Source organism: Rhinopithecus roxellana, chromosome 10, assembly GCF_007565055.1.
Source record: "Rhinopithecus roxellana isolate Shanxi Qingling chromosome 10, ASM756505v1, whole genome shotgun sequence".
NCBI lineage: Eukaryota > Metazoa > Chordata > Mammalia > Primates > Cercopithecidae > Rhinopithecus > Rhinopithecus roxellana.
In genome coordinates this window covers 71,961,486-71,984,992 of record NC_044558.1, presented here as the reverse complement: position 1 = coordinate 71,984,992, position 23,507 = coordinate 71,961,486, and positions in this window count along the sequence as shown.

Sequence of the window (23,507 nt, the reverse complement as noted above, 5' to 3'; positions counted from 1 at the left end):
AGATTCCATCCAAAAAAAAAAAAAAAACAGATGTCAGTACAGCAGGGTGATTTCTTCTGAGGCCTCACTTCTTGGCTTGTAGATGACCTGCTCTGTCTCGAGTGGTCTTCTCTCTGTGTCTGTGTCCTAACCTCCCCTCCTTATAAGGATACTAATAATTGGATTAGGGCTATCCTAATAACCACATTTTAATGTAATCACATCTTTAAAGACTCTTTAAAGACTCCAAATACAGTCACATTCTAAGATGCTGGGGGGTTAGGACATAAACATATGAATTTTGGGGGAGGGAAAGACATGGTTCAGCCCGTAATACTAGTGTCAAGTTCAGCAAATATATATATATACATATGTAAATTAACATATCCAGTGCCTTGTTATAACACTCCTGATACAGGTTCGCAATCCTTATCTGAAACCCTTAAAGCTGGATGTGTTTTATAAGTAAGGCATTTGGGAATTTTCAAAAGGCAGTTGACACAAATAATACATAATTACCTAACACTTTGAGTGGGTTCTGAGATAGTGCCTCTTAATCAAACACACTAATATTTCTGAAAAACATAAATATTCATACTAAGTGGGAAAATTAATGCCTGTAAATCATCTCACATCAGTTCTACTCAGGTTTTGCTGCTAAATGATAAAAGGTAAAATATAAAAAAGCTTTCAATTTTCAATGCTTCTTGGATTATGGGATTGTGGACAAAGGATTATGGATCTGTAAAAATTTGAGTAAGAATTAAGATTACAAAAATTAAGATGTAAAATATCCACATTATTTGACCCAGTAATTCTGTTTTGACAAATATATCCTAAGGAGACAACCTGAAATACATAAAAAGTTTTTCCACAGAAATAGCCATGAAATTATTTTAATGTACGTTTAAAACAACCTGCATGGTCATCTGAAGAGAAATAGTTAAATAAAGTATGATCTAACCAAAGAACTGGATTTTAAGAAGTCATTAAAAACAATGTTGGTGAATAATTTGTAACAAGAGGCAATGCTTCCGTTGTAATGTTAAGTGAAAAAGGCAGAATCTAAAATTGAATAAGTATATAAAAAGCATAGAAAACAGATTATAAGGAGACATACCTAAATATTAATGGTGACTTGTCAGTCTCTCAATTTCTTTTTTCTTTTCTTTTCTTTTCTTTTTTTTTTTTTTCTTTAAGACAGAGAGTTTTGCTCTTGTCGCCCAGGCTGGAGTGCAATGTTGTGATCTCTGCTCACTGCAACCTCCACCTCCTGAGTTCAAGCAATTCTCCTGGCTCAGCCTCCTGAGTAGCTGGGATTACAGGCACCTGCCATCAGGCCGGGTTAATTTTTTGTATTTTTAGTAGAGATGGGGTTTCACCATGTTGGTCAAGCTGGTCTTGAACTTCTGATCTTAGGTGATCCACCCACCTCGGCCTCCCAAAGTGCTGAGATTACAGGCATGAGCCACCGCGCCTAGCCTTTTTTTTTTTTTTTTTTTTTTTTTTTTTTTTTTTTTTTTAATTGAGGCAGGGTCTTGCTCGGCTGGAGTGCAGTGCCGCAATCATGTCTCACTGCAGCCTTAAGTTCCCAGGCTCCACCAATCCTCCCACCTCAGCCTCCCACGTAGCTGGGACCATAGGTGCACGCCACTACTCCTGGCTAATTTTTGTATTTTTGGTAAAGACGGGGTTTCACCATGTTTCCCAGGATGGTCTCAAACTTCTAAGCCCAAGTGATCCACTCACCTGAGCCTCCCAAAATGCTAGGATGTACATGCATGAGCCACTATGGCTGGCCCAGTCTCTCAACTTCATTTCAGCACAGTATTGCCTGTTTTTTACAGTTTGCCTCTAGCCTTTTGTTCCTTCCTTGCTCTCAGTTCTCTCCCCCTATATTGTACCCTTCCCCTCATTTTTACTCCCCTTTCTAATTGCTCTCTATAGTATCCCCCATGGTCTCACCTTAACTAATGGCACCACCAACCAGCACTCCATTTCGCCTGCATTTCCTCTTTACTCCAAACCAGCCCAACACTAGATTCAAAGTAGCCTCTCGTGTCTACACATTGACTCTCATCCACCTTTCCCAAATCCAGGAAGTAGTGTGATGGGAACATAAGATTCGTTAATGAAGGACAACCTTGAATAGGGAGCTGGGAGTCATTGTTTCAAGACTTTACCCCACCCCTCTGAAAGGGGAGCACTGTGGCCCACTGGTGCTGGTGTCTCTGACAAGGTCTTATTCAGCTGGTTCTGCAAATACCAGGAAAACTGCAAAGTGGGTTCTGCTTCTGCCAAAGAAAGGAACGGCTGCTGCTGGAGCGATGCTTGGAGGAGCAGGGAGAGGACTAGATGCCAACAAAAAGCCAACAAGAAGCAAACAGAAGAAAAGCAAGTGCCGCGGACAGTGGCTCACACCTGTAATCCTAGCACTTTGGGAGACCAAGGAGGGTGGATCACCTGAGGTCACGAATTCAAGACCAATCTGGCCAACATGGTGAAACCCCGTCTCTACTAAAATACAAAAATTAGCCAGGCATGATGATGAGTGCCTGTAATCCCAGCTACTCAGGAGGCTGAGATAGGAGAATCGCTTGAACCCAGGAGATGGTGGTTGCAGTGAGCCGAGATCTCACCACTGCACTGCACTCCAGCCTAGAAGGCTGAGCGAGACTCCGTCTCAAAAAAAAAAAAAAAAAAAAAAAAGCAACTCCCTTCTTTCTCCAGCTGTGCAGCCTCCTGCTGGTACCCCTTGGCTGAGCCAGGTGGAGCAAGAGAACAAAGTGAAAATGGGGTCCCAGAGTATAGCTGAGTACTAGCTCCCATCACAAAGCTGAGTGTAGCGTGGAGGGTGGGGTGGGGCTGACGGATGATGACCTCTTTGACCACTCAGCATCACACAAACTTTTCTACACATATTTAAACTTCTATGCAATGAGACATTTCTACCACTCCCCTAGATGCAACTATCCCATATACAAAGACATTCTCATCCACCCCTAAAATGAGGAGACACTATGCCCCAACAGTCATTATATCCACACTAATGGATATAATCACACCGTCCATCTCCACACTACTTTAATAACTCCTTAAATTCAGTCACAGTCTTAACTGGTTTTCTGTTACTGAAATACTAAATGTTATAGTTTAACCTCCAACAAAACTTATATTAAGTAATAAAAGGAGGAAGAGGAAGAATAAAATAGTTCATACTTACAAATGCACACACATACATGCACACACATAAGCAATGAAAAAATATATGTAGCTGCTACGTCCTCCTTTCTGTAACTAGTCATGGGACCACAGTTGTTAGTTATAACTGTGTCCCACTAACCATTCCCTCTTACCCTTTACTTCAGTCAAGCCCTTAGCAACACTGAGTTCTTTGCCTGATGAGGTGACCCAAGCCTTCATTCTTGAAGTGTCTAAATGCTCAGTAGTCCTGACTTGGTTTGGTTACTGAAGTCTCCATGAACTTTTACTATTGGACATTGAAGTACTAAGAGGTACTCTGAAGAATACCCTAGGACTGAAGACATAGTGATTTTTTTTCCCTTCAGTTTTTATTTTAAGTTCCAGGGTACAGGTTCAGGATATGCAAGTTTGCTACATAAGTAAAGTATGCCATGGTGGTTTCCTGCTCAGATCACCTTGGTATTAAGTCCAGCATCTATTTGTTATTGTTCCTGATGCTCTCCTGCCCAGTAATTCCCACTCCAACAGGCCCCAGTATGTGTTGGTCCCCTCCATGTGTCCATGTGTTGTTATTGTTCAGCTCCCGCTTATAAGTGAGAACATATATGTTTGATTTTCTGTTCCTGCATTAGTTTGTTGATAACAGCTTCTAGAGCCAACCATGTCCCTGCAAAGGATATGATCTCGCGCCTTTTTATGACTCATAGTATTCCATGGTGTATACGTACCACACATTCTTTCTCCAGTCTATAATTGATGGACATTTGGATTGATTCCATTTCTTTGCCATTGTGAATAGTGCTGCCATGAACATAAGCGTGCATGTATCTTTATAATATAATGATTTATATGCCTTTGGTTATATACCCGGTAATAGGATGGCTGGATCAAATGATATTTCTGCCTCTAGATCTTTGAGAAATTGCCACACTGTCTTCTGCAGTGGTTAAACTAATTTATACTCCCACCAACAGTGTAAAAGCATTCCTACTTCTCCACAACCTCACCAGCATCTGTTGTTTCTGGACTTTTTAATAATTGCCATTCTGAATGGCATGAAATGGTATCTCATTGTGAGTTTGGTTTGCGTTTCTCTGACATAGTCATTTTTATCCTTGCAGGGTATCAGTAACCCAATTTTGCCTTGAATCTGGTTCAGTCTCCCCATCCAATAAAGCAACGTTCTTACTTATCTTTAGTTGGATGGCACGAGGAGTACTCAATATCCAAGTGGCAATTTCATCATCCAATTCAATAGAACCATTGTTGTGGCCTTTCATGAAAGCATTTCTACTCTGGGAATCAAGACCTCCAGGTTGGTAGAGTGCAATGCTATGGGGATGGAAAGCAAAATTTCTGCAAGTAGGCATAACAGTGAGAACACCCACTCCCATTTCCATCTCTCTCTCTTTTTTTCATACTTTAAATTCTAGAGTACATGTGTGTAATGTGCAGGTTTGTTACATGGGTATACATGCACCATGTTGGTTTGCTGCACCCATCAACTCGTCATTTACATTAGGTGTTTATCCTAATGCTATCCCTCCCACAGCCCCCCACCCCTCTACAGGCCCTGGTGTGTGATGTTCCTCTCCCTGTGTCCATGTGTTCTCATTGTTCAACTTCCATTTATGAGTGAGAACATGTGGTGTTTGGTTTTCTGTCCTTGTGATAGTTTGCTGAGAATGATGGTTTCCAGCTTTATCCATGTCCCTGCAAAGAACATGACCTCATCCTTTTTTATGGCTGCATAGTATTCCATGGTGTATATGTGCCACATTTTCTTAATCCAGTCTATCATTTGATGGACATTTGGATTGGTTCCAAGTCTTTGCTATTCTGAATAATGCCACAATAAACACACATGTGCATGTGTCTTTTTAGTAGCATTTATAATCCTTTGGGTATGTACCCAGTAATGGGATCACTGGGTCAAATGGTATTTCTAGTTCTAGATCCTTGAGGAATCGCCACACTGTCTTCCACAATGGTTGAACTAATTTACACTCCCACCAGCAGTGTAAAAACGTTCCTATTTCTCCACATCCTCTCCAGCATCTGTTTCCTGACTTTTTAATGATCGCCATTTTAACTGGCATGAGATGGAATCTCATTGTGATTTTGATTTGCATTTCTCTGATGACCAGCGATGATGAGCATTTTTTCATATGTCTGTTGGCTGCATAAATGTTTTCTTTTGAGAAGTGTCTGTTCATATCCTTTGCCCACTTTTTGATGGGGTTGTTTTTTTTCTTGTAAATTTGTTTAAGTTCTTTGTAGATTCTGGATATTAGCCCTTTGTCAGATGGGTAGAATGCGAAAATTTTTCTCCGATTCTGTAGGTTGCCTGTTCAGTCTGATGATAGTTTCTTTTGCTGTGCAGAAGTTCTTTAGTTTAATTAGATCCCATTTGTCTATTTTGGCTTTTTTTTTTTTTTGCCATTGCTTTTGGTGTTTTAGTCATGAAGTCTTTGCCCATGCCTATGTCCTAAATGGTATTGCCTAGGTTTTCTTCTAGGGTTTTTATGGTTTTAGGTCTGACATTTAAGTCTTTAATCCATCTTGAATTAATTTTTGTATATGGTGTAAGGAAAGGATCCAGTTTCAGCTTTCTACATATGGCTAGCCAGTTTTCCCAGTGCCATTTATTAAATAGGAAATCCATTCCCCACTATTTGTTTTTGTCAGGTTTGTCAAAAATCAGATGGTTATAGATGTGTGGTGTTATTTCTGAGGTCTCTATTCTGTTCCATTGGTCTATATATTTGTTTTGGTACCAGTACCATGCTGTTTTGGTTACTGTAGACTTGTAGTATAGTTTGAAGTCAGCTAGCATGATGCCTCCAGCTTTTTTCTTTTTGCTTAGGATTGTCTTGGCTATGTGGGCTCTTTTATTGGTTCCATATGAACTTTAAAGTAGTTTTTTCCAATTCTGTGAAGAAAGTCATTGGTAGCTTGATGGGGATGGCATTGAATCTATAAATTACCTTGGGCAGTAAGGCCATTTTCACAATATCGATTCCTCCTATCCATGAGCATGGAATGTTCTTCCATTTGTTTGTGTCCTCTTTTATTGCATTGAGCAGTGGTTTGTAGTTCTCCTTGAAGAGGTCCTTCACATCCCTTGTAAGTTGGATTCCTAGGTTTTTTTTTTTTTTTTTTTTTTTTGTTTTTTTTTTTTGAGACGGAGCTTCGCTCTGTTGCCCAGGCTGGAGTGCAGTGGCTGGATCTCAGCTCACTGCAAGCTCCGCCTCCCGGGTTTAGGCCATTCTCCTGCCTCAGCCTCCCGAGTAGCTGGAACTACAGGTGCCCGCCACCTCGCCCGGCTAGTTTTTTGTATTTTTTAGTAGAGACGGGGTTTCACCGTGTTAGCCAGGATGGTCTCGATCTCCTGACCTCGTGATCCGCCCGTCTCGGCCTCCCAAAGTGCTGGGATTACAGGCTTGAGCCACCGCGCCCGGCCGGATTCCTAGGTATTTTATTATCTCTGCAGTAATTGTGAATGGGAGTTCACTCATGATTTGGATCTCTATTTGTCTGTTATTGGTGTATAGGAATGTTTGATATTTGTACATTGATTTTGTATCCTGAGACATTGCTGAAATTGCATATCAGCCTAAGGAGATTTTGGGCTGAGACAATGGGGTTTTCTAAATGTACAATCATGTCATCTGCAAACAGAGACAATTTTACTTCCTCTTTTCCTAATTGAATACCCTTTATTTCTTTCTCTTGCCTGATTTCCCTGGCCAGATCTTCCAATACTATGTTGAATAGGAGTGGTAAGAGAGGGCATCCTTGTCTTGTGCCGATTTTCAAAGGAATGCTTCCAGTTTTTGCCCATTCAGTATGATATTGGCTGTGGGTCTGTCATAAATAGCTCTTATTATTTTGAGATACGTTCCATCAATACCTAGTTTATTGAGAGTTTTTAGCATGAAGGGCTGTTGAATTTTGTCAAGGGCCTTTTCTGCATCTATTGAGATAATCACGTGGTTTTTGTCATTGGCTCTGTTTACGTGATGGATTATGTTTACTGATTTGTGTATGTTGAACCAGCCTTGCATCCCGGGGATGAAGCCCACTTGATCATGGTGGATAAACTTTTTGATGTGCTGCTGGATTCAGTTTACCAGTATTTTGTTGAGGATTTTTGCATTGATGTTCATCAGGGATATTGGCCTAAAATTCTCTTTTTTTGTCGTTCTCTGCCAGGCTATGGTATCAGGATGATGCTGGCCTCATAAAATGAGTTAGGGAGGATTCCTTTTTTTTCTATTGATTGTAATAATTTCAGAAGGAATGGTACCAGCTCCTCTTTGTACCTCTGGTAGAATTCGGCTGTGAATCTGTCTTGTCCTGGACTTTTTTTGGTTGGTAGGCTATTAAATATTGTCTCAATTTCAGAACCTGTTACTGGTCTACTCAGAGATTCAATTACTTCCTGGTTTAGTTTTGGGAGGGTGTATGTGTCCAGGAATTTATCCATTTCTTCTAGATTTTCTAGTTTATTTGCATAGAGTTTTTAATAGTATTTTCTGATGGTAGTGTGTTTCTGTGGGATCGGTGGTGATATCCCTTCTATCATTTTTTATTGCATCTTTTTGAGTCTTCTCTCATTTCTTCTTTATTAGTCTTGCTAGCGGTCTATCTATTTTGTTGATTTAAAAAAAAAAACAGCTCCTGGATTCATTGATTTTTTGAAGGGTTTTTTGTGTCTCTATCTCCTTCAGTTCTGCTCTGATCTTAGTTATTTCTTGCCTTCTGCTAGCTTTTGAATTTGTTTGCTCTTACTTCTCTAGTTCTTTTAATCATAATGTTATGGTGTTGATTTTAGATCTTTCCTGCTTCCTCTTGTGGGCATTTAGTGCTATAAATTTCCCTCTACACACTGCATTAAATGTGTCCCAGAGTTTCTGGTACATTGTGTCTTTGTTCTCATTGGTTTCAAAGAACATCTTTATTTCTTCCTTCACTTCGTTATTCACCCAGTAGTCATTCAGGAGCAGGTTGTTCAGTTGCCATATAGTTATGTGGTTTTGAGTGAGTTTCTTAATCCTGAGTTCTAATTTGATTTCACTGTGGTCTGAGAGACAGTTTGTTGTGATTTCTGTTCTTTTGCATTTGGTGAGGAGTGTTTTACTTCCAATTATGTGGTCAATTTTAAAATAAGTGCGATGTGGTGCTGAGAAGAATGTATATTCCTTTGATTTGGGGTGGAGAGTTCTATAGATGTCTATTAGGTCCACTTGGTGCAGAGCTGAGTTCAAGTTCTGGACATCCTTGTTAACCTTCTGTCTTGTTGATCTGTCTAATATTGACAGTGGGGTGTTAAAGTCTCCCATTATCATTATCTGGGAGTCTAAGTCTCTTTGTAGGTCTCTAAAAACTTGCTTTATGAATCTGGGTGCTCCTGTATTGGGTGCATATATATTTAGGCTAGTTAGCTCTTCCTGTTGAATTGATCCCTTTACCATTATGTAATGGCCTTCTTTGTCTTTTTTGATCTTTGATGGTTTAAGGTCTGTTTTATCAGGGACTAGGATTGCAACCCCTGCTTTTTTTTGTTCTCCATTTGCTTGGTAGATCTTCCTCCATCCCTTTATTTTGAGCCTATGTGTGTCTTTGCACGTGAGATGGGTCTCCTGAATACAGCAGACTGATGGGTCTTGACTCTTTATCCAATTTGCCAGTCTGTGTCTTTTAATTGGGGCATTTAGCCCATTTACATTTAAGGTTAATATTGTTATGTGTGAATTTGATCCTGTCATTGCAATGTTAGTTGGTTATTTTGCCCATTAGTTGATGCAGTTTCTTCATAGCATCGATGGTCTTTACAATTTGGCGTGTTTTTGTAGTGGCTGGTACTGGTTGTTCCTTTCCATGTTCCGTGCTTCCTTCGGGAGTTCTTGTAAGGCAGGACTGGTGGTGACAAAATCTCTCAGCATTTGCTTGTCTGTAAAGGATTTTATTTCTCCTTCAGCTTAGTTTGGCTGGATATGAAATTCTGGGTTGAAAATTCTTTTCTTTAAGGATGTTGAATGTTAGCCCCCATTCTCTTCTGGCTTGTAGGGTTTCTGCCAAGAGATCCACTGTTAGTCTGATAGGCTTCCCTTTGTGGGTAACCTGACCTTTCTCTCTGGCTGCCCTTAACATGTTTTCCTTCATTTCAACCTTGGTGAATCTGACAATTATGTGTCTTGGGGTTCCTCTTCTCGATGAGTATCTTTGTGGTGGTCTCTGTATTTCCTGAATTTGACTGTTGGCCTGCCTTGCTAGGTTGGGGAAGTTCTCCTGGATAATATCCTGAAGTGTGTTTCCCAACTTGGTTCCATTCTCCCGTCACCTTCAGGTACACCAATCAAACGTAGATTTGGTCTTTTCACATAGTCCCATATTTCTTGGAGGCTTTGTTTGTTTCTTTTCCCTCTTTTTTCTCTAATCTTTTCTTCTTGCTTTATTTTATTAATTTGATCTTCAATCACTGATACCCTTTCTTCCACTTCATCAAATCAGCTATTAAAGCTTATGCATGCGTGACAAAGTTTTCGTGCTGTGACTTTCAGCTCCATCAGGTCATTTAAGACCTTCTTTACACTGTTTATTCTAGTTAGCCATACATGTAACCTTCTTTCAAGGTTTTTAGCTTCCTTGCAATGGGTTAGAGCATGCTCCTTTAGCTCCGAGACATTTGTTATTACCAACCTTCTGATGCCAGTACCAACCCACTTCTGTCAATTCATCAAACTCATTCGCCATCCAGTTTTGTTCCTTGCCGGTGAGGAGCTGCGATCCTTTGAAGGAGAAAAGGCACTCTGGCTTTGGGAATTTTCAGCTTTTCTGCTCTGGTTTCTCCCCATCTTTGTGGTTTTATCTTTGGTCTTTGATGTTGGTGATCTACAGATGGGGTTTTGGTGTGGATGTGCTTTTTGTTGATGTTGATGCTGTTCCTTTCTGTTTGTTAGTTTTCCTTCTAACAGTCAGGTCCCTCAGCTGCAGGTCTGTTGGAGTTTGCTGGAGGTCCACTCCAGACCCTGTTTGCCTGGGTATCACCAGTGGAGGCTGCAGAACAGCAAATATTGCTGACTGATCCTTCTTCTGGAAGCTTCATCCCACAGGGGAACCTGCCTGTATGAGGTGTCTGTTGGCCCCTACTGGGACGTGTCTCCCAGTCAGGCTACACGGGGGTCAGGGATCCACTTGAGGAGGCAGTCTGCCCATTCTCAGAGCTCAAACACCATGCTGGGAGAACTGCTGCTCTCTTCAGAGCTGTCAGACAGGGACATTTAGGTCTGCTGAAACTGTCTGCTGCCTTTTGTTCTAATATGCCCTGCCCACAGAGGTGGAATCTACAGCAAGGCAGTAGGCCTTGCTGAGCTGTGGTGGGCTCCACCCAGTTCCAGCATTCTGGCCTCCTTGTTTACACTCAGTTGGAAATGCAGAAATCACCTGTCTTCTGCGTCAGTCTCGCTGGGAGCTGCAGACCAGAGCTGTTCCTATTCAGCCATCTTGGAACTTATCCTTTTTTTTTTTTTGAGATGGAGTCTTTCTCTGACACTCAGACTGGAGCACAGTGGCACAATCATGGTTTGCTGCAATCTCTGGCTCCTGGGTTCAAGCCATTCTCCTGCCTCAGCCTCCCCAGTAGCTGGGATTACAAGCATGGACCACCATGCCTGGCTAGCTTTTGTATTTTTAGTAGAGACAGGATTTTACCATGTTGCCCAGGCTGGTCTCAAACTCCTGACCTCAAGTGATTTGCCCACCTTGGTCTCCCAAAGTGCTGGGATTATAGGCATGAGTCACCATGCCCAGCCCCATTTCCATCTCTTAATTCTTGTATTTATTCTGGCTGTGGGACAGCACCACATATTGGTCTCTGATTCAAAACACACACTGCCTGTTGTAAGATAGCATGGCTTTCTTTCAGGACATTGTCTTTAAACCAACTGAGTCTTCGGTAAGCCATTACACTTTTCTACTAGGCCAGATGTTTCTGGGTGAAGGAATACATGGTATGACCTGTAAATTTTATGGGCATAATCCCATCATTGTATTTCTTTTGCTGTGAAATAATCACAAGCACTGTTGTGCAGAATACAATTAAAACGAATAAGGCATTTCATGAGTCCATGAATAGTGGTGTCAGTATTATAGGCAGGGAAGGCAAGTCCATATTCAGAATAAGTGTCTATTCCAGTGAAAAGATCTCTGTCCACTTCCAGGAGGGAAACAGTCCAATATAATCAACCAACCACCAGGTGGCTGGCTGACTTGTCTCCCCAAGGAAGGGTGCCAAATTAGAGATCTAGTGTTGGTTTGTGCTGTTGGCCAGTTAGTATTGTTAGCAGTAGCAATGTAGCCAGGCTATAAGGTCAGCCTTTGTGAGAACATCATATTGCTGAGCCCATGCAAAGCCTCTATTCTGGACAACATGATCAGTTTGCACATGGGTCCATTGAGAGATCACTAGGGTGACTGGAGAAAGTAGCTGACTGACATCAAGAGAATGAGTCATTTTGTTCATCTGATCATTAAAAGTTTCCTCATCAGATGGTGCCCTTTGGTGAGTATCTACATGGGGCATAAATGTATTCACGTGGAGTGTTTCAACCATCCTGAAAGGTCCATCCATCCACATACCTCTTCCTTAGATCTTCTTCTATCAATCTTCCAATCTTGTCCTCTCTGAGTCCTTGATCATCCAACCCAAATGTTAGCAACTGCCCATGAATCAGTGCTGATCCATACTTCTGACCATGATTCAGTCCAGACAAGGTGGACAACCAAACATGTTGCTCTAAATTATGCTCATTAGGAGAATTTCCCTCTACTCCTGCCCTTCAAGGCCACCTTTCATTGGGACCATAATGATGTAACCATCCACCTCTGGTTGGTAACAGCATATTATGTACAACCATTTGTATACCAGGCCTGGGATTTTCCCCTCTCAATCAGTTGTAAGAAACTCCTTATAAAGTAATAGATATGAGTTGATAGACGAACAGTCACTGTTGAATTCCGCTTCATGGAATTACCTATTTCCTATTTCTGCGTAAGTCTGATATATGCCGTTTCCACTTGATGACAGATTGCTGCCATGTGTATCCAGCCTTATGGCTTGGTGGTCCAGATAGCACCCATTTCATAAAGGGAAGCTCAGTTAACATTGCCACTTGATGTCCCATAGTTAGGCATTCAGTCTCTACCCAGGGCTAAATAGCCAGACGAGGGCTGTTTCTGAAAAGCTCAAATAATTATTTGCAGAAAAGGGCATGGATTTGGTCCAAAGCCATAGAGGTCTATATGATGATTTTCCTTTGGTATAAAGGGTATCAGCTTACTATATAATAGAGTTAGAATTTTATATGTAGCGCCACTTCAGTATTCCATATCGCCACTCCCAGGGGTAATTTTTGTTTTCTTGTTAGAAAACTTTTGTTTAAAATATGTTGTTTTGGGCCAGGAGCAGTGGCTCATGGCTGAAATCCCAGCACTTTGGGAGGCCAAAGCAGATCATGAGGTCAGGAGTTCGAGACCAGCCTGGCCAACATGGTGAAACCCTGTTTCTACTAAAAATGCAAAATTTAACTGGGCATAGCGGCAGGAGCCTGTAATCCCAGCTACTTGGGAGGCTGAGGCAGAAGAATTATTTGAACCTTGAAGGCGGAAGTTGCAGTGAGCCGAGATTGCACCACTGCACTCCAGCCTGGGCAACATGAGCAGAATTCTGTCTCAAAAAAAAAAAAGTGCTATTTTAGTCAGGCGCAGTGGCTCACGCCTGTAATCCCAGCACTTTGGGAGGCCAAAGCAAGTGGATCACCTGAGGTTAGGAGTTTGAGACCAGCCTGGCCAACATGGTGAGACCCCATCTCTACTAAAAATACAAAAGTTAGCTGGGCGTAGTAGCGTGTGCCTGTAATCCCATCTACTCGGGAGGCTGAAGCAGGGGAATTGCTTGAACCCGGGAGGCGGAGCTTGCAGTGAGCTGAGATGCACCACTGCACTCCAGCCTGGGCAACAGAGAGAGACTCCATCTCAAAAAAATAAAATAAAATAAAAATGTTATTTTAATCTTCTGATCTTCCTCAAAATGCCACTCTGGTTTCTATCGGCCTTACTATTTTATGTCAACTTTTCCTTCACTTTCCTTCTCCTATTGTGTTTTTTCTTGTATTTTCCTCCTTTTGTCTCTGTGGATATTGCCTTTTCCATCGACCTTTTCCAAGTTTTTCTCATTTCTGTTTATTTTCTATTTGACACACTTAATTTATGCTCCTTAGTCTTCCTATTCTTTCTTGCCTCCACTTTTGTCTGTCTGCATATTTTAATCAATTACATTTTATTTCTACTAGTTCTTACTAGTGCCATTTAAAGAATCTAACACATGCCCCTGAGATAAGATTTTTTATTTATCCTTGTAGAGCTTAAAGGATTCCAGTGGAAAAGATACCAGTGGAAAAACTTATTCAGTACACGTGAATATTTAATATAGTGTGGTTGAATTAGTTGTTGAGAAGGTCAAAGTTTGATATTTCTAAAAATCAGAGAGAGTCCCCAAAGGCAAAATTCTTATTTCTGCATGGTCATAGTGCATCACTAACCCTGAGCACCCTTGCAAATCTGCATCTTTAGATATTAAAAAGGGAAAACAACTCTATATGCATACCCTACAGCCAGGTATGTTCATGTGTTGTATTTATTATATAACACAGCTTTTTAATAAACTCCACAGTTGTAAAGATTTCATCTCTGATCATATATTAAGCAGTTTTATAAGCTTCCAGTTCAAAATATAGATATTGTAGTTACACTTAGAACACCCTCTAGTAAAGTCAAATATATTTTAAACATTCTTACATGAAGATGTTTGACCCAGAAAAGTCTACTGTAACATATCTGAAAAACTTTTAAGCACCTAAAATTTCTCTACCAATAGCACAAACACAGTTGTAATATCAAATTTCTCAGTAGTGAAAATAATATTTTCCTGAGACATAATCTTGGAGAGTGATATTTAAGGAGAAAGTTCAATCTGTGGTCATATACATCTTCACAAGAAAATAATTGAACTAACATTGGCTTTTGCAGTAATATAAATAAAACCCCAGTGATTCCTGAAAGATTTCTTGTAATAAACACGTTGCCATTTGAATAATACATTTCATTAGCAAATTATATTCTAGAAGCAAACTCATCTTACCATATAAGTAATATAATTAAGATATTTTACATGTTATATGTTACTTAACATTTCTTTTTAAAATTTTTTTTTTATTTTTTGTAGAGATGGAGTCTTGAATTCCTGCGCTGAAGCGACCCTCCTGTCTCAGCCTCCTGAAGAGTTGAGATTACAGGCATGAGCAACCACACCTGGCCTTACTTAACATTAATTAGATTAAACATATATATATATATATGTGTGTGTGTGTATATATATATGTATATATATATATACTTTTAAAAAGTATATATATATATACTTTTTTTTGAGACAGAGTCTCTCTCTGTCACCCAGGCTGGAGTGCAGTGGCATGATTTTGGTTCACTGCAACCTCTGCCTGCCAGGCTCAAGAGATTCTCCTGCCTCAGCCTCCCTGAGTAGCTGAGATTACAGGTGTGCACCACCCACCAGGTTTTTTTTTTTTCTTTTTTAGTTGAGATGGGGTTTCTTCATGTTGGTCATGCTCATCTCGAACTCCTGACCTGAAATGATCCACCTGCCTCAGCCTCCCAGAGTGCTGGGATTACAGATGTGAGCCACCGTGCCTGGCCAGGATTAAATGTATTTAAAATTTTTAATATGAATAAATTTGTTAAGAAGCAAAAACCAGTGGTTGGGGCATTATCTACAGCCAGTGTAAAAAGAAAAAATTACTCAATGATACGTGCTGAAGCACAGTAAGGGAGATTTTATTCAGGACCACTGTGATAGGCAGAGGGACCACCACAATGACGTCTTGTAGTGGGAAAGTGAGATTGGGCTCAACTTCAACAATAGCACAGTGGGAATATATAGCCAAGGAGCACAGTGGGGGTCAGTGGGTAGAAAATTACAAAGAAGAAACCTCCGGGTTAAAGAGGATTGAAGCTAAACCAAACTAACAGGATTTTTGCCGAAGACAGGCCAGGGTGACCGGATATCACCTGGGGAATGGAAAGAATGAGGAACTTGATCAGATATTGAAGATTATCAGATATCATGGATGAGGGCAGCTCCTGCCAAATTCACTCAGCAGGGTTCTTTGCTAAAACTGAATTTTACAAGAAAGTGGACAAATGGGCCTAGCAGAAGGTTAAGAAGCCTGACTAAAGTTTGGCCAAGCGAGGGATCTTTGTCACCAGATTGCCAGGATTCAAATTCTGCTTCTGAAACTTATTAGCTGTGTAGCCTTGGGCAAATTACTTAACCCACAGCCCAGCTTTCACATCTATAAAATGAGACTAATAATAATACATACTTACAGGATTATTACGAGGGTTAAACGACTTAATATATGTACAGCCCTTAGGAAAAGTGCCTTTTAGCTAGGTGTGGTCACATGCACGTGAAGTACCAGCTACTAGGGAGGCTGAGGCAGGAAAATCTCTTGAACCTGGGAGGTGGAGGTTGCAGTGAGCTGAGATTGCACCACTGCACTCAGCCTGGGTGACAAAGAGATACTTTGTCTCGAAAAAAAGAAAGAAAGAAAGAAAGAAGAAAGAAGAAAGAAAGAAGAAGGAAGAAAAGGAGGAAGGGGAAGGAAGGAAGGAAGGCAAGTGCAACTAAGCCTGGGTGGACAATAAATATACCTTTGTCCGTACTCCAAAATTCCTCCTTATCCTTCCTTCTTCTCTTCCTCTCCTTCCCTCACTTCCCGCCCGGCAAGACCCCTCCCTGTCCTCCCCCTCTCCTCCCTCCCTCCCTCCGTCATTCCTTCCTTCCTTCCTTCCTCCCTTCCTTCCTTACTTCTCCCTCCCTCTTCTCTCCCTCCCTCTCTCCCTCCCTCCCTCCCATCCTCACATCCCCCCATCCCTCTCGAGCACCTAGCACTTACATGTAATATCTAAGTGCCAGCTGTTTTTCTGAGGCAGCTCAACACAATAGTTAGACTCTAGAGCCAAACTGACAGTTTCTAATCCCAGCGCTACCACTTTCTACCTGAATATTGGAGAAGTTACTTAACTATCCTGTGCCTCAATTTCCTCACCTATCAAATGGGAGTGATAATAGTACTTGCCAGGAGGCAGAGCTTGCAGTGAGCCGAGATCGCGCCACTGCCCTCCAGCCTGGGCAACAGAGCGAGACTCCGTTTAAAAAAAAAAAAAAAAGAATTATTGTGGGTTGATAACACAAAGTACTGTGGCTGGTACAGTAAGTTCTATGCAAATGTTTGCTTTTACCTGCCTTACCTGAGTGCCACTGGGGCTTGAAAAGGCGCATTGCTCTTTTTCTTTCCTCTGAGTCATGGAAACCCAAACAGCTTGGTGGAATTGTCAGGTAGCCCATCCTCCATGGACTCACTGAATACTCCCATGGGACAGCTAGGCCAACTGCCAGGATTCGTTCTGCCTAGGGTGCCCTGTCCCTAGGCAAAAGAACAATTCATGCTGGGCACGGTGGCTCACGCCTGTAATCCCAGCACTTTGGAGGCTGAGGCGGGAGAATCACCTGAGGTCAGGAGTTTGAAACAAGCCTGGGTAATATGGCAAAATCCTGTCTCTACTAAAAGTACAAAAATTATCCTGGCTTGGTGGTGGTCACCTGTAATCCCAGCTACTTGAGAAGCTAAGGTACAAGAATCACTTGAACCCGGGAGGTGGAGATTGCAGTGAGTCGAGATCACACCACTGCACTCCAGCCTGGGCAACAGGGCGAGACTATCTCAATAATTTAAAAAACAACAACAACAACAACAACAATTCGTGCAAAAGAACAATTATCATTATTTATATTTTATTTTAGAGACAGAGTCTCACTTTGTCACCCAAGCTGAAGTCCAGTGGCACGAACATAGCTCACTGCACTCTGACCTCCAGGTTTAGGCGATCGTCCTGCCTCAGCCTCTTGAGTAGCTGGGACTACAGGTTCATGCCACCACATCTGAACTAATTTTTGTATTTTTTGTAGAGATGGGGTTTCACCATGTTGCCCAGGCTGGTCTCGAACTCTGGTGCTCAAGCAATCCACCCGCCTTAACCTCCCAAAATGCTGGGGTTATAGGCATAAGCCACCGCACCCAGCCTATTTACATAAATTAAAACAACAAGGAGAGAGGTATAGAATCAGCTGAAGGTTGTAACATATTTCAGTTGTCTCCAGTTCTGCTCTGCAACTGTTTTTTATTTAAGTATTTTTTGTGTCTAAATATTTCTCCACGTATTTATCACTTAGGTCTTCTGGACCTCAATTTTCTCATTTGCAAAATGAAAGGATTGTACTCAAAAATCTCTCATGATTGTTCTTGGTATGAAATTCTAAAATTCTAGCATTCTATCCACATGATACATAGTGTTTGGGTGCGGTGTGGCCTAGGAGAGATGAAATCTTAGTTTCTATTTGAATCAAAGCCAAAACTCAAATGCCACTGTTGGTGACAGCTGCCTAAACTGTAGATCTCAACAAACCTTATACTCTCTTGTTACTATGAAAGGAAAGCACCAAAATAAATTGTAACCTTTACAGTGATATGTTTTTCTATGGCTAAATTACTATAAAACTCCTGAACTACTTGAAAACAACAGAATATTACAGGCCTGAAAGTTTCTAAAATTGTCTCAAATCCAAGCATAAATTTTAAGTTTAAATGAGGCATATATTACACACACATACACACACACACACACATACACATATATGTAAAAGTGCTTTGTAGAGTTGATACATTTTACAAATGTAAGATGTGATCGTGTATAAAATCAATCTGGTCTTACTTTAATAGAAGAGTTTTATAATAATAACTTGTGGTGATTGAAATCTCTAGTTATTTAGCAAGCATAGAGAAATTCTTTCTTCTAAACTGACATCAAAGCATTTCTAGTTAATAAGATGTCCAAGTAAGATTTCATGTATATGAAGTCATGCCAGTTGCCAGAAAGAGAAGCAGCTTTACTTTGAGGGTTTTGAGTTTCCACATTTGCTTTTAGCTTCTTTGCCAGAGGCACATACTTCTCGTCCACCCCAACACATTTCTATGATGTTTTTAATAGCAAGGCATTTTTCCAGTGCCTTTTTCAGATTGCAGAATGATTAATTGGTTGGCAAAATTTGTTGATCTGTTATTATGACTCCTAGTTTATCATGTGATGATTAATTCTGTAGTATTCTTCAAAATATGGCTTGGGTTCATCTTTGTAGCAATACAGTGATCTATTTACCAATGTATATTTATTTGAAATACAATTTTTTGTACAAAACCATATTATCATGCCTGAAATAATACAACATTAGCACACCTCTTCACATACTTTGCAGCATCTGTTTTGATATGTTTCTTGATCATATATTCACTCTTTCACTAATCACTACAGAAGATCTCCAGATTATTATTAACCAAGGTTTTCATTGTCATATATATGCGATCATTTTCTACAATTTGTATTTCAATTCATATAGTAAAATTCACACATCTATGAATTTTGACTAATGCATTCAGTCGTGTAACCACCAGCACTGTCAAGATATAAAATTATTTCATCATCCAAAAATATTCTCTCATGCTACTCCTTTGTAGTCAGCCCTTTTCCCCAACTCTAACCAGTGGCAACTACTGATCTGGTCTCCACCCTGAGTTGCTTTTTCCAGAATGTCATTCAAATGAAATCATACAGCATGTAGCCCTTCCTGTCTAGCTTCTTTCACCTAAAATAATGCATTTGAGATTCCTTAATGGGGCTGCTTGTATCAATATCTTATTCCTTTTTGTTGCAGAATAATATTCCTTTATATGTATGTACCCCAGTTTGTCGATTCATTCCCCAGTATAAGGACATCTGGGTTGTTTCCAGTTTCTGGTGATTATGAATAAAGCTGCAATAAACATTTGCATGCAGTATTCTGTGTGGCCAAGTTTTCATTTCTCTTGGGTAAACATTTTGGAGTGGGATTGCTGGTCACATGGTATTTTATATTTAAATTTATAAGAAACTTCCAAACTTTCTCTCAAGCTAGCTGTACCATTTTTCACTCCCCCTAGCTATGTATGAGAGTTCTGGTTGTCCCAAATACTCATCAACATTTAATACTGTCAATCTTTATTTTACCATAGCCATTCACTAGCATCTCATTGTGATTTCAATTTGTATTTCCTTTTTGACAAATAATGTTGAACATTTTTCCATCAACTTATTAGCTGTTCATATATCTTCTTTAGTGTGGCATCTATTTGAAACTTTTGCTCATTTTAAAACAGCAGGTTGCTTGTTTTCTTACTGTTGAGATTTTTGAAAATTGAGGTAATATGTATATAACATAATATTTAACTTTTTAACCTTTCATAAGCATACAATTCAGTGGCATTAATATACTCACAATGTTTTATAACCACCACCAACATCTATACTCAATCATCCCCAACCAAAACCTGTACTCATTAAATAATGACCTCCCTCTTCGCCCTAGTATCCCCCAACCCCACCTCTCAGACCCTGGTAACCTCTATTCTACTTTCTGTGTCTATTAATTTTCCAATTCTAAGTACCTCATGTAAGTGGTATGATACAATATTTGTTCTTCTGTGTCTGGCTCATTTCACTAAGCATGTTTTCAAAGTCCACCCATGTTGTGGCATGTATCAAAATTGCATTCCACTTTATGGCTTATTAACATTTTGCTGAATCTAATTAGCAAGTCTTAAGTGCTCCTTTTATGCACTGCTTTCAAGTCCTTTTTCAGATACACACACACACACACACACACATATCTATACACACACACATATATATACATATATATATATATTTTGAGATAGGGTCTCACCCTATCACCTAGGCTGGAGTGCAGTGGTGCCATAACAGCTCACTACAGCCTTGACCTCCTTGGCTCAATCAATTCTCCCACCTTTGCCTCCCAAGTAGCTAGGACTATAGGTGTGTACCACCATGCCTGGTAAAATTTTGATTTTTTGTAGAAACAGGGTCTCACTATGTTGCCTAGGTGGATCTTGAAATTCCTGGCCTCAAATTATCTTCCCAAGTCAGCCTCCCAAAGTGCTGGGATTACAGGCATGAGCCACCATGCCTGACCCAGATATTTAATTTGTAAATATTTTCTCCCAAACTGTTGCTTGTCTTATTATTTTCTTTGGAGTTTTTCAAAGAGGCAAAAAAATTAATTTTTATGAAGTCCAATGTATCAATTTTTTTCCTTTTAAAGACTATGACTTTGATGTCATATTTAAGAACTCCTTGCCTAATCCAATATCAAAAAGATTTTCTGTGTTTTCTTCTAAAGTTTTAAAGTTCTACTGATCCATTTTGAGGTCCCTGATCCATTTTGAGCCAATTTTTATATAAAATGTAAGGTATGGATTGGGCTTATGTTTTACATGTGGATCAAATTGTTCCAGAACAATTTGTTGGAAACATTAACTTTTCTCCATTGAATTTCCTAGTAAAAAATCAATTGACTATATTTTTGAGGATTTATCCCTAGACTCTCTATTATATTCTATTGATCTATATGTCTATTCTTTTGCCAAAACCACACTGTCTTGATTACTGTAGATTTACAGTAAATCTTGACATCAGATAGTGTGAGTCCTTCAACTCCCTTCTTTTTCAAAATTGTTTTGACAGTTCTATTTCCTTCGCCTTTACAAATAAATTCTAGAATTACCTTGTTGATATCTACAGGAAATCCTGCTGAGGCTGGGATTGAGGTTGGGGTGAATCCATAGATCAACTTGGTGAGAACTGATATTTTAGCATTTGTGATTATTTTTGGATGCAACTATCTGATTCAAAATTTCTGCAATAAATCCTTCACTTCTACTAAATAAAACATGATGTTGTTTTGTCTTAATGAACCTAATACAGGTATTTGAAATCAATTTCTTTCTGTATCAGTTGAGTTGTATGCAGGTGATTTGTGTTGTAATGAATTATTTTTAGCTACTACGTTTTAGTGATAGAAAGCTATAGTCATTTTTAATTTATTGATTTAGTTATATTATTATTATTCAAATGATAATGCTCTTTTTTGTTTTGGAACTATTTAGATCTTTACATGAGCTTAAGTTATTATCTATTTATTTGCTGTGGTAAAATACACATTACAATTTACCATTTTAACTGTTAAGTGTAAAATTCAGTGACATTAAGTATATTCACATTGTTGCGCAACCATCACCACCATCTATCTCCAGAACTTTTTTCATCTCCCCAGACTGAAACTCTGTACCAGTTAAACAATAACTCCCAATTTCCCTCAGTCCCTGGTAACCACCATTCCACTTTCTATCTCTATGAATTAGACTACTCCAAGTACCTCATATCAGTGGAGTCACACCATATTTGTCCGTCTGTGACTGGCTTATTTCAGTTAGCAAGTCTTCAAGGTTCATATATATTGTAGCATGTGTCAGAATGTCCTTCCTTTTTAAGGCTGAATAATATTCCATTATATGTACACACTACATTTTGTTTAGCTATTGATCTGTCCATGGATCCATGGACTCTTGGGATTACTTTCATCTTTTGGCTATTGGGAACAATACTGCTATGAACACTGGTGTATATACACAGCTTTTCAGTTCCTGCTTTCAATTCTTTGCATTCCACAAAGTAGAATTGCAATTCTATGTTTAATGTATATATATATATTTTTTGAGACAGAGTCTTGCTCTGTCACCCAGGCTGGAGTGCGGTGGTGCTGTCTTGGCTCACTGCAACCTCTACCTCCCTGGTTCAAATGATTCTCTGGCTTCAGCCTTGGGAGTATCTGGGACTCCAGGTGGGCACCACCACGCCTGGCTAATTTTTGTATTTTTAGTAGAGATGGGGTTTCACCATGTTGCCCAGGCTGGTCTCAAACTCCTGGCCTCAAGTGATCTGCCCGCCTCAGCCTCCCAAGGTGCTGGGATTACAGGCATGAGCCACCGCACCTGGCCCTATGTTTCATCCTTTGAGGAACTGCCATACTAATGAGCTAAAGTCTTATTTGATCTACTTGTTTAACATTGCTTTTTATGTTATTGTCAGATTTATGAGTAGTATGTAGAAAAGGAAATGAATTTTAGACATTAGTCAATGATATTGTAGACAGTGGGGAAAGTCAAGAAAAATGTAAAGGAGATACTCTTCAAGGAAGGAATTCGAACGTCTTGCACTTATGTCAGAGGATCATTGGAATGTCACTCTTTCAGCAGGTAAGCCTCTGTGGCAGGTGGTGCCCTTACCTGAGTTTTGCTCAAGCCTGCTGGGCTCATTCCACCCATTTGGCCTGGCAGGCTGCGCTGGTCTCATGCTACCAGCCCAGATCCCATGCCTGCCAAAAGCGAGCCAGGCACAGAGCAGGGAGGGTGCACGAGCGAGTGAGCACGGGGTCTGGCTACTGCTCAGAGCCAGGCACGCTGGCTGCTCCAGGGAGCAGCACAGGCACCGACTGGGTGCAAGCCTGCAGCTGGATCTGATACACCACAAGCAGCTTCCGATGTGGGCGCCCGCATCTGGACGAGGGAACACGGTGGCACCCAAAAGCTTGGAGATGCCAGAAACCACAGAGCTCCAAAGAGGGTGTCACAGCCCTGGCTCGGGGAGCCCCTAGGTCTGGGATCGCAGAAGGGCTGCAGCTCTTCTCTCCTTGTCGCCCACAATGTGGCCAGTGGGAGGTGAAGGGGCGTGTTACAGCCCTGTTTGTGTTACAGCACTTTCAGTCCCACCATTCAGCAGGCTCGAAGTTCTCGTCCTGTGTCTAGGAAGAATGAGGTACAGGGATAACTGGAGGGTGAGCAAGGCAAAGAGGTGCTTTATTGAATGACAGTACACAGGTCTCAGGAGACCTAAAGTGGGTAGCCCGTTTCCACAGGCAGGTCATCCAATGAGTGCAGCTCTCAGCGGAGAGGAGACCCAGAGTAGGTAGAGCCTATCGGCATATGGGTAGATCCTATCGGCCTATCCACAGGCAGGTCGTCTAGACATTTCCCTGAGTTTGGCTGAGTCCAGGGTTTTTAATGGGTTCAGAAGGGAGGAAGTGCATGCTGATTGGTCCATGAATAGGCCTGGAAAAAGGACCAGAAGTTCTCACTCCCGGCTGTGGACTCCACGCTAAACTGACAGTCTGGCCGCTAGGCTTCAGACTGTCCCTGGCTTGAGGGTGGGGCTTCACTGGGGACCCATCCCTTTCT